The 16,789-nt window shown below is 40.0% G+C and overlaps 1 pseudogene; it reads right to left on the bottom strand.

Moving 5' to 3' along the window:
- Positions 1 to 3,329: 3,329 nt before the first annotated feature.
- Positions 3,330 to 3,962, bottom strand: LOC134399483 (eukaryotic translation initiation factor 3 subunit K-like; annotated as a pseudogene).
- Positions 3,963 to 16,789: the final 12,827 nt, after the last annotated feature.

The following is a 16,789-nucleotide window of genomic DNA, read 5'->3' as shown; positions in this document are numbered from 1 at the left end:
AGCACACTGTTACTAAACAGCTCAGGGAATTTGTTCCAATTAACTTTTAACATCATATTGAGAGACAATACTGAAATATTTTTTTTTCCAATCCATAGTCTTGTTTTATTGCACAGTTAGTTAAGTCATTCATTTTGAAAGCTTGTAAACAAGATTTTCTATGTCTTAAAAGAAAAAAGTAATTAAATTATTCTTGTTGAAATAAATATATAATCAGTTCAAAGGATGTTTTGTAGCTACCTTTGCAGAATGTTCAAAAGACACGGTGTGAGAAAAGAGGGACCAAGGGCATTCATTAGTTGCACACCCCATGCTTACTAAACTGTTATTTGATATCATGTGACTGTCTAAAAAGCTAAAATTAAAGTGAAAATGTTGAGTCCCTGCAAAAATCCATGTTGTCTATGTCCTCGTGGTAATTCAGTGAAGCAGAGGTAAGCAAATGTTCTGGCTGAGGGCACATTTGGCAATTTGAGAAACTGTCTTGAGCACCCTCACAAAATGGTTGCCGTAGGAAACAAGGCAAAGGACAAGCTAGAAAGACTCTGCCTCTACAAGGCAGAAGTTCAGTTTGGACCCCAACACACTAAACAACTCCTTTGTACCCACAGTTCTCACCACCAACAGAAACCTATTCCCAGCTGCCGGTAAGGAGATGTGTGTGGGGGAGTGTAGGTCACCTTGGTGGTGGCCAAGAAAGGTATCCTGGCACCCACATTTCCTACCTCTGAAGTAAAGAATCATCTAATGAGACATTACACTTTAATCATTTTATGCTACCCTTCAAAGAATAACCATCACATCTTATGGATAAAGAATGAATTGTGGAAGCCATTTAATTTACGCCAGGCATTGCAAGTGCTGCATGTCCTAGAAGTGCCAGCAAAGCTAAATGCGTAATCAACTGGTGCTGCAACATGTAAAAACCTCTGCAAATAATTAGTGAGGCCCAGCACATGACAGGACACTGTTGGAGATGCAGCCCAGGTAGAACCCTAAATCCTTCCAGTCTGGGCAGTATTCAGTGACAACTATACAGGTGAGAGGCCATGCACATTCTGGCTTCCCTGGGTCCTGTGTTCTGTCTTCATAAGGCCTGTACCTCTAGATGTTGTTGGACCATCTCAGCCACAGGCCTTCAAAACTTGTATTCATATTTTGCTCGAAGGCGAAGAAAGTGCCTTGAATTATGGAGATTTTCTCTTTATGAGAGAAAAGACATTTTCTGTTTTATAGATATGAAGGAAATAGGTTATTTGCACATGAACTTCATCATCTTTAAAGATGCTCAAGTGCTTTGCCATTCTCATGACCATTTTACACTTGCAACACATTCTATTTGCATATTTTTCTAAATCAAGCCAATTGGCCTGAACATCTTTGCTACAGTTCTTTTATCTCGATAGCTCTGCAATAACAGTATGTTATTGAGAATGGAAACATTTCTTTTTTAAATGGACACAGCTGTACAAGTGCAGTAACTATTTGTTATACTTTTAAATCATAATAAAAGATGTAATTCCCAATGGCATTTAGCGGCAATTCTATTTCTACCAACCATCAGAAAACAATTCCAATTTGCTTAGTTATTCATACAGTCACTTGAACTACTGCATCAAACCCCATCCTTTATCATTCTTTCCCTTTTACATTTATTTGCTTACATCAGCAATAGAGGATCTAAGAATATGAATCTTGTACTTAAAGGCTATGCTGGTGGTCCACCAGCTGCACTATTCTCCAACTAACTTATTTACATTCAGACATAGATCCTACATATAGATTATTTTGTTAAACGTTCTCTTCACTGGATATTTTGATATCACTTGCAAAACTAGCATCTGTTGTTATGATCAGAAGGTTGACATACCTGTTGCAAAGGTACATGAGCATATTTCATCCCAAATTAGAGTAATTCAATTTATGTTACACCAACTTTCATCCTACTTAGGGGAATCAGCTAAAACAGATCAATAGCAATCTGTAGCGGTATGACAAGGTGGAATTTTATCCTCAAAGAGTTTTAAGTCTTCAATTTCTTAAGGCACAATCTTATGCATGTTTAGACAGAAAAATGCTGAAAGTGGTAGGACTTTTTTTCTGTCTAAACAAGCAAGAGAGATAATTTTCTCTGTTGTGGTGCCCCTATTATAAAACATCTTCTCCATGCAGGTACGTATTGCAATTGTTTATACACCAGCTCTAACACTTTTTATTTTCCCAAGTATTTTCATTTTAATTGCTTGATACCTTTATTTCTTCTATTATATTTGGTGCCATCTTTGCTTGATTATAATCATGTTATTTTTTTTAAAAAAAACTGTATTTTATCTTATTTTAATCTTACTCATGAACTGCCTAGTATCTGCAAGAATAAAGGCAGTCTAAAATGTTTAAATAAATAAATAAGATAATCTAAATAATATATCACATGATTGAATTTAACCTAACATAACATACTTAAAATAGATATTGTTCAGTGGACTCTGGATAATTGATTTATACAAACTACTGAAACTGCATGGATGTGTGTGTTTCGTTTGGTCATTTTTTAAACTTTAAACGGGTGTTGTTGAATTCTGAATATTTATTTATTTTTATTTATTTTATTTATTACATTTTTATACCGCCCAATAGCCGAAGCTCTTTATTTTAAATATATTTTTAATATATTTAAATGTATTTTAAATGTGTCCCAATTGCATGGATTCCCTTTTTATTCAAGAGACTGCTTCTCATGTTAAATATTTGGGATTATATTAATGATTTCACATGTAGCAGAACTGTAATGGCAGAACATCCATTATGATGAATTCTAAATGGATTCTCTCCCTGGACAACATTGTAAATATACTCTACCTGTAGTCAAAAGGATCTAGTAGCTGGACAATCATCTTTAAAGGAATGCTTTTCCAACGAAACTGCCTGTATAAAAGCCATATCTTTAAAAAGCTGGCCAGCATTTTATTTGTGTAGTCCAAAGAAAAAGCTTTGCAAAGCCTGCCAGTCCCCATTTGCTACACTTTACTCCAAGGCTCGGAGTATTGCTTCTTGGGCCACAATACATTGTATGTGTCCCCTACAGAAACCAGTTGATATGGTGCTTTTTGTTATCATTTATTTATTTATTTATTTATTTTATTACATTTCTATACCGCCCAATAGCCGGAGCTCTCTGGGCGGTAAACAAAAATTAAAAACATTCAAAGTATAAAACAACAGTATAAAACCATAATATAAAATACAATTTAAAAGCTCAACCAGATAAAAACAGCAGCAATGCAAAATTACAAATTTAAAACACCAAGTAAAAATTTATTTATAGACTGTTAAATGTTTTGGGGTTTGATGCTCTCCTCCTGGTTGCAGATGAAGATTTTCCCAAGGCTCTGTCTCCGTCGATCCATACTTGCTCATCCAGGACTTCAGCTGGTCGTCTGTGAGGTCACCCAACATCTTTGCCAGAAGCCAGTGGTCAATGTGCTGATACATTATCCCCACCACATGGCAGATGATTTTCCTTACAGAATCCTCAAATCCAGTGATCCCATCCAGGAGATCCATGTTCTCATCCAGTGCTTGCCAGAATGCTTGGAAATGGCAGGTCTCCAGCAGCTCACCCAGGTATAAAATCTGTCTGATCTGTCTCTCCTCTTGATGAGCCTGGTTGATCATACACTTGCAAAGTGTGAAGTCTGTGTGAGGCAGGTTGGTCAGCGCTTTCAAGAGGATCCGGGCTTCCAACCGTGGTTTGGAAGAAGGCAGGATTAAACTGATACAGTTTGAGAACAGCCAGGTTCGCCTCCAGGTCATAGGCATTCTCCTTGGCTTGGGTCTCCACATAGCACTCCAGTGTAGCCAAGTTCTCTGGGTTATAGCTGTCGATGCCTTTCAGCAGCTTCCCTACGTTCGCCCGCATCTGCTCGATGAGCGCCATGGGACGCGGGACCAGAGGCGGCGGCAGTGGCAGAAAGGTCGTGGTTGCGGGGGAGGAAGCGGAAAGACCCGGAACAGAGGGCACTTCTGGAGGGGCAGCCGCACAGTTCCGCTTCTGCCAAGGCATGCTGGGACCGTGGAGACGCTGCAGGGTCAGTTTTGGAAAGTGGCTTGAAGAATTCCTTGCTGACACCATGAAAATGGTACTGTGGGGTTCCGCCAGGGTCTTTCTTATCCTCCATACTGTTCACTGTCTATACAAAGCCATTTGGTGAGATCATCAGGGGATCTGGAGTGAGATGTCAGCAGCAAACTGATGACACCCTGCTCTGTTTATTCATGTCATCTGAGTCCGGTGAAGTTGTGAAGATGCTGAACCAGTGTCTGTATTTGGTAATGGGTTGGATGAATCCTGGCAAGACGGAGGCTCCATGGGTAGGTCCTGGAATTATATATGCAGCTTGATTTAGATGATGTTGAACATGCTTTAAAGAAGCAAGTAGGTAGCTTGCAGGGTACTCCTTCATCCAATTTGAAAACACATTATCTGAAAATGGGGCTGGGGTGTCTACTTTCCTTCCTGCATTATATTTATCTATACAAAGGTAACATAGCAACATAGAAATGTAAGATTGCATTGGGTCTGGGAGGTACAAATTGGATAAATTCTGTTAAAAAACTAACTGAAATCATTTTCTCACACATCCCTATTTGCATGTATGATTAAGCCACTATAGATGATTCAGCTCCCGTATAGCTTCCATAACACCCACATGACGCACAGGGCATCCCGGGAGCAGGGAGGGACATCCTTCCTTTGGCCCAGGATATTGCCCTACCAATATATTCTGATTTTTCTGCATTCTCGGGATGATCCTGAGATTGCGGAATGTGTGGCCCACCATCCCATTTTTGTCCCGACTCCGCACGACTAACCGCGAGGAGCCAGGAGCCGGGCATGGGGCACGGAGCTCCTCAGGAGCTCTGTGCTCATTGGGGATGGCATGGGGGGAGCTGGAGGGTTTTTTTTTTTAAAAAAAAAAAAAAAGCTCACATTTTGTGCAGCAGCGCTCCTGCGCTCTTCTCTGATTGGAAAAAACTAAACAAAATGGCGGCCGCAATATACTTTTCCTCCAATCGCGCGCCCCATGTAGATGAGGGGGGAAATCTCAAATCACAAGATCATACCCCTCCAAGCCCCTTGTCTCGCCATGCCAATATTTTTCAATGGAAAAAAATCCCACATTTGGCTTTAAATCATTGAGTGTTGACTAATTAAGTGGTGATAGATTAAGGATGCAATCACACTGGTTTAGGGGACAACCAGAAGAATGGATAACTCTTAGAAGTCTGCTGGAATACCAGCAGCAGCACACCCTGCCCAATCATTCCCATTATACAGGGAAATAATAAAACAAGGAGGTCAAGCAATAATTCAATAAATAGAGCATAAAAAGCACAGTAATAAAATGCAAGAAAAAAGTGCAAAATGAATCCCCCAAACTGAAGTGCAAGAAAGAACACCGATATATTCACAACTTCTTCCCAGATCCACCTCACTCATCCCCACTCTCACTAAGGCTACGATAGTTGGGCAAGTCAGCTTCCAAATCAAGAGACCACCAGGGCCAGATCTACACAAGCAGGATATGGAAACGGATTGAAAACAGTATATAGAGTATGTTCTGGGCCCCAACAATTATCAACCATTTTCAATCAGTAGTGTAGATCCTGCCAGGGACTGCCCTCTCACTACAGCCTGGTGTGATTACACCAGTCACTCCATCATTATAGAGGCAACTCACCCCCTCCCGGTGGCAATACCCCCTGTCACCATGTGTACGTGTGACTTTATTAAAGGGTACCAGCTTCCAGTCTGTTTCTGGGCACAATTCAAAGTGCTGGTTATAAATCCCTATACAGCTGGGCTCCATGTTATCTGAAAGACCAAGATTATGGCAACCAGCTTGATTGATAACTGGCAAATAGAGGGAGAAAACGTGGAGGCAGTGACAGACTTTGTATTTCTGGGTGCAAAGATTACAGCAGATGCTGACTGCAACCAGGAAATCAGAAGACGTTTACTTCTTGGGAGGAGAGCATGCCTTAAGATCTTCGGGGAAGCCCTTCTCTCAGTCCCACCACCATCAAAGGCATGCCTGGTGGGAACGCGGGAGAGGGCTGCTCCAGTGCTCTGGAACTCTCTTCCCAGAGAAGCTAGACTGGCTCCCTCCTTGATATGCTTTTGGAGGCAGACAAAAAACTTTCTTGTTCCGACAGGCCTTTGGCGAATAATCTGGACCTCCATATATGCCCAGTTAAAGCAATGGTATTCCCTGTAGTAACCTATGGCTGTGAGAGCTGGACCATAAGGAAGGCTGAGCAAAGGAAGATAGATGCTTTTGAACTGTGGCGTTGGAGGAAAATTCTGAGAGTGCCTTGGACTGCAAGAAGATCAAACCAGTCCATACTCCAGGAAATAAAGCCAGACTGCTCACTTGAGGGGATGATATTAAAGGCAAAACTGAAGTACTTTGGCCACATAATGAGAAGATGCTGGAGAAGATGCTGATGCTAGGGAAGGTGGAAGGCAAAAGGAAGAGGGGCCGACCAAGGGCAAGATGGATGGATGATATTCTGGAGGTGACGGACTCGACCTTGGGGGAGCTAGGGGTGGCGACAGCCAACAGAAAGCTCTGGCATGGGCTGGTCCATGAAGTCACGAAGAGTCGGAAGCAACTGAACGAATTAACAATGATATTTTTATTTATAAGTTTTAACTGTATATGTTTTAATTTTGTAATGCCGCCTTGAGGCCAAGCATTGGGCAAAAGGAGGGATAACCATCATCATCATCATCTAGGGAAGAGTTGCATATATCAGCACAGAAATAAGGAAGAAGAAGAAGAAGAAGAAGAAGAAGAAGAAGAAGAAGAAGAAGAAGAAGAAGAAGAAGAAGAAGAAGAAGAAGCACCACAACTAGGAAGAGGAAGAATTCCCTGACTTTGTCCTACATGCCTCCTGAGAAGATAAACCAGTGATGCGAGAATGGTTATTAGCAACATTACTTGATTGTGAGTCTGTTGCTGTTTTTATAATGACCTTCTAATGATGATAATGTCAGGGTACTAAGGGGAAGAAGGTGAGATATTCAATTATAGTTGCCATCAATCTAAGCCAAGCTGTTGCTGATAATTAAAAAAAAAATCTAACATGATTGCATTGGGCCATTTGGTTACACTTCAAAAGTTAAATAATGACTTTATGAGATTAATTTGACACTGAGAAATAGATTGTAATTCTGGAGTTTGGACTATTTCAGCCTCTCAGGGTCAGTTTGCATGTTGCAAGGAACTATTTATTTTCTTATCCTTTCAGTTCTGAGTTAAAGTCCACTATCGCTTTCAAAATCAAAACAAATATTGGGTTTCAGCTATCAGATTGAATGCAGTACAATACACTCCTAACCCCTGTGTGGAATCCAAGAATTGTGATCCAGCATTACCCACCATGTTGCAAGGAAGTATGGGGTGCATATCTTGAATTGCACATTATAGCTGTGCACTTTCAGAGAGCTGTCTCATGGAATCCCCTGAAATCTTCCCCCACCCGCTCAACTAGTATCACTGACTACCCAAAACAGGTGGGGAAGCTTCTTTATGTTAAGGTTCACATTCTTTTAGAGGTAATAGGTCAGGGACCACACACTATGATGGTGCAGCTGAAGTCTTAATTGGCCTGGACTATTTGCTTCTTTCTCTCAACAACCCCCTTATCTCCTCCTCTCTCTGGCCTTAGCTAGACCTAAGGTTTATCCTGGGATCGTCCCTGCCTGCCCCCAGGCTATCCTGTGTGTCATTTACATGAACAGGGATGACCCCAGGATAAACCTTAGGTTTAGCTAAGGCCTCCCTCTGTCCTCCCTCCCTCTTTCTTTAAGCACAGAAATGCAACAGATTTCCCCCAGGAAGGAGACACCACTCTGTTCCTCCTCTAGCTGCTCACTTGACTTTTGTAGTGGGCTGAAAGAAAAAGACTCCACTTCCTCTCTGCTGGCACATTAATACAGCAGCCTGTTCCTCCTCTGGCATTCTGCACCCTTCCCATGTTAGAAGGGGAAGAAGAGAACCCTCTTTCTCTTTTCCCAGCACAGAGGCCAAATGAGCCTCGTCCAGCAGCTTGCTTGGTTATGACAGGAAGGGCGAGGGGTGAAGAGCAGGAAAAGGAGGAGGTGCAAGGCCACAGACCACATGGGAATGCATCAGGGGCCAGATCCAGCCTGGAGGCCAGTGCTTCCCCACATCTGTCCCCAAAATATTGCTATATGAAGCAGCTGCTTGGGTTGCTGTGTCAAGAATGCACTTCAGCAAGCCCTGAAGTGCCTAAGCATTGATTTTAAATATACTAAGGTTCCTCTTTCCAACTTTCCTTTTTTCTAAGTGATTTTTGTGAAGCTTCATAAGTTCATTTGGCACTATTAAGACATCAGAGTTTTGTAATGGAAGTTCGCATTTGCACACTCAAGGGTTGCCCTTCCTCCAAGGCAATTATGAATGGAGCACCCTGAAGTCTGGACCTTGCTAGCCCTATTACCACCCACCTTTTCCCAGAAAAAAAAAACATGACTCTTGTAAAAGAGGAGGAAGGAGACTAATGGCAGGGAGAGCTGGTTGGCTAGGGCTGGGTTCATCTGCAAGATCTAGATGCTCCTGGGTATCCTTGGGAGTGTGGGTTGCAATTGTAGTTTCAAATCAATTGGGTAGATAGCATTGGGCATTATAATGCTAATGCATCCCAGCAGCTCAGTGCCCAGGCCTTACTGTTGAGACCATGAGGACCTATGCCATCACCTGCCAAATACTGAAGACAACTTTACAATTGGGAGGTTTCTTCTAAATAAATTGTAAATAAAATTCTAAATAAAACAACAACAACCATGTTTCCCCAGGATTCTCCAAAACAACAACAACAACAAGCTTTGAAAAACTGAGCTAATTATGAAGTAGTCCAGTGGTGGCACTTCCTCATCAGTAATATTTATGCCATCCATTTTTATTATGTATGTATGGTAGTTAGGGAAACATTGTGGACATGCATAGTAAATAAACACAAGTAATGGTACTTATTCCATTTAATATTTCACATGCAGAATCTGTGGATTCCTGTTCACAGAACATTTTTAAAACCAAAGTGACCCTTTAGAAAGCTATTGAGTGGGGTTCGACATTGATAAGCTACTGTCAGTTAAACTTTGTTATTGACATTGAACTCTAGAGGTATTTGCTCTTGAATTGGTCAGTGAATAATTGCTCTTAATGCACACTCCCCCTTTCAAAGTGATATGTTTGTAATTCTGCTCTTTCGCATTACCAGCTATGAAAATCAATTTATCTGATGCATCGTTGCCACTGATGTATCCCATTTACTAAAATAGCTGCTGTAGCTGGAAGCAAACTCTTTAACGTTGTACTAGGTTCAGACACGTTTGATCACAGTTCACTTCCCAGATTATCATGAGTCAAGGAGACTGAAGGTGTCTGTAGTTCTGTTGAAGTACATAACTTCAGTAATCACTACATGATGAAAATTGATCCTTCTATCAGAAATACATTGTTTGCATGCTAAACATGCACGTCTCTCTTTAAGGAGATCTTGTCTTAATGAAAATTTAATATCATTCATTAGTAATAGATCTCAGTTCTGTTTTCCATTAGAAAATGACCAGAATGTTGAAAATAATGGGCAGTGCAAATAGCCAGAGATGAGATACCCATAAAAGCTGTGATATACCTGAGAGCAAAGCCATGATATACTGAGAACAAAGTTTGAACAAATTAAAAAACAAACCAATGACAACCCTATATTCCAATTGGCACAATCTAGCCATAATCATAGTTAAACACTTTTAAATCCCATTGGTTTCAATTAGATTTTGGCTCGATCACACCCATAGTTCAAATCAATCTTAAACAGATTAAGGTCATGGGTCCCAGTTATTTAGTGGGACACACATGTGTTCAGCACACTCTCGTATTGCTCCTTTATGTAAAAATAAAACTTTAATTTTATTTCTAAGGTGTTTTCTTGAAAGTAAGTATTTTAAAGCTGGATCCTTTTATTATAAAACACTGTGATCCTTAACTCACACATTTCGGAGTTGTCTAGGTGAAGAAACCAATGGAACTACTGAAGAGTAAACTGAGGATTACTTGCACAGAAGAGTAAATATTATTAATGCTACAAAAAAAACCATCTGTGATGTCCCGTTCTCCCATCTGTGAAGTTACTTAAAGTCAGATAATGCTGTGTATATTGGCACAACTCTTCTTTCTGTGTGTGTGTGTGTGTGTGTGTGTGTGTGTGTCTTTTTTTAGATGAAATATTGAGTACCAGGCAATTTTCATCTAGTTGCACAGAACCAATACTTTAAGCCATTTATACTGTTACAATTCATAGCTTTGTTTCTTTCAGGAAGACAGTACACACCTTTTTAATGTCAATTGCACTATTGCTTTAATTTGGCTCCAACTTTCAATCAATATCTTTAATATTTACAAACTAGCTAGTAGCAAATCACTAAATCGGGTTGCATTTTTGTTCTCCCATAAAACCTCCTTTACCCTCTGACCTCTTCACGCTTGTACTCTCCACAACCTCTGTCCTGTGGCACATCTCCTCTTCCCTGATGACATTGGCTCATCTGTCTTGATGTCACACGGGGGCATGCAAACACATGTATCCCAGCCCTTTTGCATTGGCTTGGATGTCTAAGAATGCCTGAGATACCCAAGGAGACTCTTGAGCCATCTTTGTTAAATGACTGCCTATAGGTACAGCTTCCACATCATTGGTGAAGATCAATTAAGTACAGAGAATTTTGATGCAAATGGGAAGCTGTGATCTGTTTATGGTATGTGAAGTCAAGTAACATTTAACATCATATTTCACATTCCAAATGTGAAAAGCAAGGGTTGTAGCTAACTAATGCAGCACATGTTTTGCATGATGAAATGATGCAGTACAAACTCTGGCATCTCAGTTGGAAAGGATCAGGCAGGTGGTAATGTGAAAGACTTCTGCTTCTGACCCAAAAGAGCTGCTGCCAGTATTGAGCAAGATGAACAAATAGTTTGACCTGGCAGTTTCCACTGTCCCTTACTATTGCCCTTTGAGGTCATGTTTCAATATGATATCCTTACAGTGCAATCCTATACATGTCTACTCAGGCATAACCCTATTAAGTTCAGTGCAACTTACTCACAGGTAACTGGGTATAAGATTGCAGCCTTATTATTGCTAATTTGCCCCTGTATACTTTCTAGAAATGTATGAGAATTTCATTTTTGATCACAAATTGTGTGAACATGCTCATTTTGAAGCTCCAGACATGGGCATGAGTGAATGTCTGCCAAAAATATTCATAAATTGTTGAACACATGCTTGCATTTAGCTCATCCCCAGTTCAATTTGCAGAAAATGTGCTCCATGGACTGAATCAGCTCTGCATTATTCTAAGGATGAAAGTTGAGCAAATTTGGAGAAACATGCTCAGATCTCACATCTGTTCTCTGCTCAATTTGTGCAGGTTTCCCATGTGCGCAAAGTGAAGAGCAATTTCAAATGTGAACCGGAATTGGGTACAAGGTGAGCCATCTCAAACATTGCTCATTTGCCCACCCCTAATGTTTTCATGGCAGGTCAATGCTGAAAATACATGTCCTTTAAATTCATATTTTGTGTACATTTTAAATTGTACTGTGTATCTGGAAGTACTGACGTGTTAGACAGTTCTTTTGTCATTTCCCCCTCCCAACACACAAACACGTCTGTCCATTTAGCAGCCCTTCTATTACAAAATGCATGCAGCAACACATCTGGAATACGTATCGACAATGTAGTGGGGTTTCATATTGAAATTCTTTTTTCTCCTCTATTGGATCTTTTAAAAAGAAAAGGAGGAGGAGAGAAATATGATTGTTCAAAGATAACATCATAATGATGAAGGCAAGTCTCACTAGGCTGGTTTATTTTTGGAGTGTGTATAAGAGAGAGAGAGAGAGAGAGAGAGAGAGAGAGAGAGAGAGCTCATGTTCTCACTCATGTCCATCACTTGCTAAACACACTATCCTGGGCCTGTTCAGTAAAATCTCTCTCTTGTAAAGCAGCTTGCAATGTATTCCTCTCCTGCAGGTAGTCTTCTGTAGCTTGAAAAGTGGCACTGCGGGTCTAGCTCTTAGGATTGTGTTGCTGTATTAATGAACACAGCCAATAGATAGCACGCCCTTCTTACCTTGAAAGGTGTGAGCTGCCTGCAGATGCAGATATTTACAAATATATTCTAGGAGGTGATAACTATATGAAAGTTCAGTGCACATTTTATAAGCCATGCTTTGTGCTGAAAGGGTTCTGATTCACCAAACCAGTAGGGTTATATTTGCGTACCCAACATTTATCTGTGTTGGCTGCCTTCTAAATGCAAAGCACAACTCTTTCAGAAAATCATACTGAATGCAGCTGCAGATGTGGTCTCTTATGTGAGTGGAGATAAAATCAGAGGACTATTCTTCTGATGAAGATAGCTGGTTCAGTTCTGAAAGTAATTGCTGCAAGTGGAACATTTCAGAGAGCAGCAGCAGCCACCAAAGAATAGAACCAGACACAGTACATGATACAAGCGATAAGCAACTCATTCTTGGAGTGTGGAATGGGTAGCCAGCAGTGAAAAGGGTATTCAGCCAGCATAACGGACGCTTAAGCTTATCTATACCTAAGGAAATAACCTTTTCATATGCTATTATATTTGATCAACCAAAGAGGTGGAGATCTTGGTGACCATCTCCTTATAAAACTAGTTCTACCAAAGGCTAATTCAAAATCTTAGTGATTAGGGCAGGTTCAATGCAGTGTTATCCCCCCCAATTGATATTCTAAAAAAATATTCTGTATTAAAGCCATTGTAAAAAAACATCAATAAACTCAAAAGTGATATAAATCATCACATATATACACTGCTTGAGTGTTACTAAAATACAGCTTAAATAGAATCCAATAACTGCTAGTTGTTCTCTCTTAACCTTATTAGCATTGTCATTTTAATGGAAATTTGTAGGGCTGTGTACTAAACTAAATGTTTAGTACCTCTATGGCCACAAACTGTGGTAGCCATAGAAGTACTAATCACTCAGAGGCCCCATGATATCTTAAAATTGTGCAGCCTACTTCCTGTCAGAAGCTGCCAGAATCAAGGTGGCGGCGGCAGTGCCGGGCGGTGGACGGCAGCAGGTAAGGGACCTGCCGAGGGCCAGCTCCAAAGCACTGAGGCGGCCCAAAGCTTCAGAGCCAATTCACCTTGGGCCACCTCAAGCTTCACCAGAACTGCCTCGGCTCAGATTCGGGGCTTCGGTCCGAGGCGGAGCACAGCCCTAGAAATTTGTCTATAATCTAGAAACTTCTACTAAGATCAATTAAAGATGCTAGCCTATGTGTTTAGACAGAAAGAAGTCATACAGCTCCCAGCATACTCCAGCTAGCATGGCTGCTTACAGCATGGTGGGAGTTGTAGGACTTTTTTCTGTGTAAATGTGCATAGGATTGCACCATAATTCTATATACTATGCATTTCCATTTCATATGTTATGTGTTACATTTTTCTCTTTGTAAGTTACTTCTTTAGTAACATTTTTTCCATTTATTCAGAAATAGGCTGGGACAAACAGCATAGAATGGTCATTTCCTTCATGCCCTACTTGTCATTTTTTTAGAAGCCTCTAAAGAGGCTGTTGCAAATAAAATGCTGTGTTGGATGGATCAGACATGGTCAATCCCTTTTAGTCATTAATGGCATTTCATCATCCAATATAAAGTAAAGTTGTTGATAATTTTCTTTCTTTGAAGAAATCTTGCTCCTGGTGGGACTTAAGCTATGATGAGATCTGTATGGAAGTCCAACAGCTGGTAGTGATAGGGTTGGACCATGTTGAAAAGAAGCTATTGGAACACAAAAAATGGAATGCAACTGGTGCATCTTTCCTCTGCTTGACCCTTCCAGGTCTGTTTGAAAACAGAACTGAATCAAAACTAGGCCTGGTTCTCCAAGCGTTTGTAGTCCAACATGAAGCAGGAGCCATTTGTTTGTGATAGATTACTGAACACCACTATAAGCAAATCTATCTTGTGAATGCTTTGCATCTGCTTTTCCCCCACGGCCCTGATCTGTTTTTTATCGTGTGCTTTACGAGTGCTTCTGCTGAACAGAAGCAACTCACAGAGAACAGATGAAAGGACTTTTTATTTCTCCATCAAAATGGAAAAGAGAGTGGAGGGAAACCACTGTCCTAATGTTGGACAGATGTCTGAATGGATAAGCTCTGGGGTAAAATTTGAATCTTCAAAGATAACAGCTAGAGTTAGGAAGGATACATGCTTGAAAAGTTCTGTTTCAGTTACAGTTCATGTATATGCATATAAATATTACACATGCACATATAGTCTAATTATCTATCATGTACAAATCTGACACTTGCTCAGGACATATTTAATATTAATTTGTTTACATGTATTCATATATATATTAGGGCAGATAATAACTATAAAAATTAAAATAAATTAAAAACAGCCAATTTATAAAAAGCAGCATGAAATATCATTTGAAGTACTCAATATGTACAAAATCAAACATACTGACATAGATCTGTACATATAACAATACAACTATGGAACATTCAATATTCATTACCAAGATACTTACACACTATTAAACTAATAAAGTGTATATGTATATTACATAAGTAAAAAAAAAAAAGTCCTTATCACTAATACCTAGTGTTTATCTTACGTATGCCCATTTCTCCAGTTCACTGAAGCTTGAAGCAGCTGCTTCAGCTCAGAATAAAAGCAGAGATGGAGGCTCCAGTCCTTCTTAGCTCTTAGCCAGGGGCTGATCAAGGCAGGTACTAACATTTCCCTCCTCCTGAATAGAATTGTGTGCTCTTAGTTTGGCACTTTGCCAGCAGCCCTGAAGCTCCTACTTGGCTCACCATCTTCTCTGCTTCTGTAATCATGTTTTTTTTTTAAAGGCAGATATACAAGAACTGGCCAGGAACCCAGGCAACTGGTGTAGAGACATCCAGTCCTAGGGTGAGGATGTTTGGATCAAATGGCTCCTCAGGGTCATTAGCAGTGCATGGGTCTGCTAGTGTATCCTACTTGCCCTCCTCCTCCTGTGGGGAGACCTCAGGTTAAGGACTGGATAGGCCTGACCCCTAACGATATATTGTAACACATGATCCAACCTTTTCAATGTTTCCTTATAGCTCTTCTGGTTTCCTAAGGCTACTGTCTTTTTTAATTCACTGAATTTATTCCTTATCTTACATAGCAATTCCTTTTAGCTTGACTCTGGTTACTTTTCCACATCTCAGCCAATGTTATTCTATGAATTGCCAGGATATATAAAATTGGAAATTGCTTCTCTATAATTCAATAAACATATCGGAAGGTTCATTTTCATCTTAAGTAGAAATATTTCACAAATTATACGTATTGCCATACTCTAGAACATAACTGTCTTAGCACAAACCGATGGAAAACATCACCCTTCTGTTGCTGACATATCCAGAATTTTCCATAACTGATGTTATATGTTTTCTCGTTTTTCTATGCCGACAAGTCCGATGGTATACTCACTGAAAAACAGTCATCTTTACATTGCAATGTCATAGGAAAAAAAGATATGAGCTTCTTATAAGTAATTTCAACTTACTCTAAAATCTCTCTCTGCAAGTCTTTACTCCAGGTTTTTTGTTTGTTTTTTGGCTAACATTTTATTCTGCATTTTGACTGTTCAATAGAATCTCATAAATTTAGGTACACTATTCTACATTTCAAGCAAGTAAAACAATGCCTCACCTTTTTACACAGTATCTGTGCTACTGAAGTCCAACCACCATAATTGAAACAGTTTTCAACTAGCTCAATACAGTATTAAGATATACATTTCCCCCTTTTAGAGTCCTACCAAGCTCTGCAACCTGACTATTCCCAAAATCTATCCACATGAGGCTTTGTGGGTCACCTGATCATATGGCAGAGTCACACAGGGCTGCTATAGGCCAGCCAACTACTTAATGAGAAGCACAATGCTCCTGTTGATAATCACCTGGCACCTTCCAACATCACAACAAATTAAGAAAAAGGCTAAGTTCAGACAACACACTAATCAACTGGGGGCGATAATAGGAACAGAATCGGAAACAACCGTTGATTAGTGTGTTGTCCGAACTCAGCCAAATAGTAGGACAGTAACCCATAGTACACATAACTCCTCTCAGACTTAAATTGAGATATGTGAGTATCTGCTGAGTTCCATAGTAAGATAGGGCAGGGCAGGACAATATGTAGTAAATACATAATGCTTCTGCAGGTTGACAGACCACATGACAGACCACAGCTTTCTCCACTGTGGCACCCCAGCTGTGGAATGAGCTCCCCAGAGAGGTCCGCCTGGCGCCTACACTGTACTCTTTTCGTCGCCAGCTGAAGACCTTTTTATTCTCTCAGTATTTTAACACTTAATTTTAACTCAAATTTAAATTTTACTGTTCTAACTCTGTATTTTAATCCTTTATCAATTTTGCTGCGTGGTTTTATCCTGGTTGTGCTTTTTATACTGTATTTTGTATTTGTGTTTTTAACCTGTTGGTTGTTTTATTATGGTTTTAAATTTTTGTGAACCGCCCAGAGAGCTTTGGCTATTGGGCGGTATAAAAATGTAATAAATAAATAAATAAAAATAAATAAATGAATTATGCAAGAGAAAAGAACTGGACCTTTCCCCCATGTAATACAACACATA

This window comes from Elgaria multicarinata, chromosome 5, assembly GCF_023053635.1.
Source record: "Elgaria multicarinata webbii isolate HBS135686 ecotype San Diego chromosome 5, rElgMul1.1.pri, whole genome shotgun sequence".
In the NCBI taxonomy this organism is placed as follows: Eukaryota; Metazoa; Chordata; class Lepidosauria; order Squamata; family Anguidae; genus Elgaria; species Elgaria multicarinata.
This window is presented reverse-complemented; position numbering and strand designations above follow the sequence as displayed.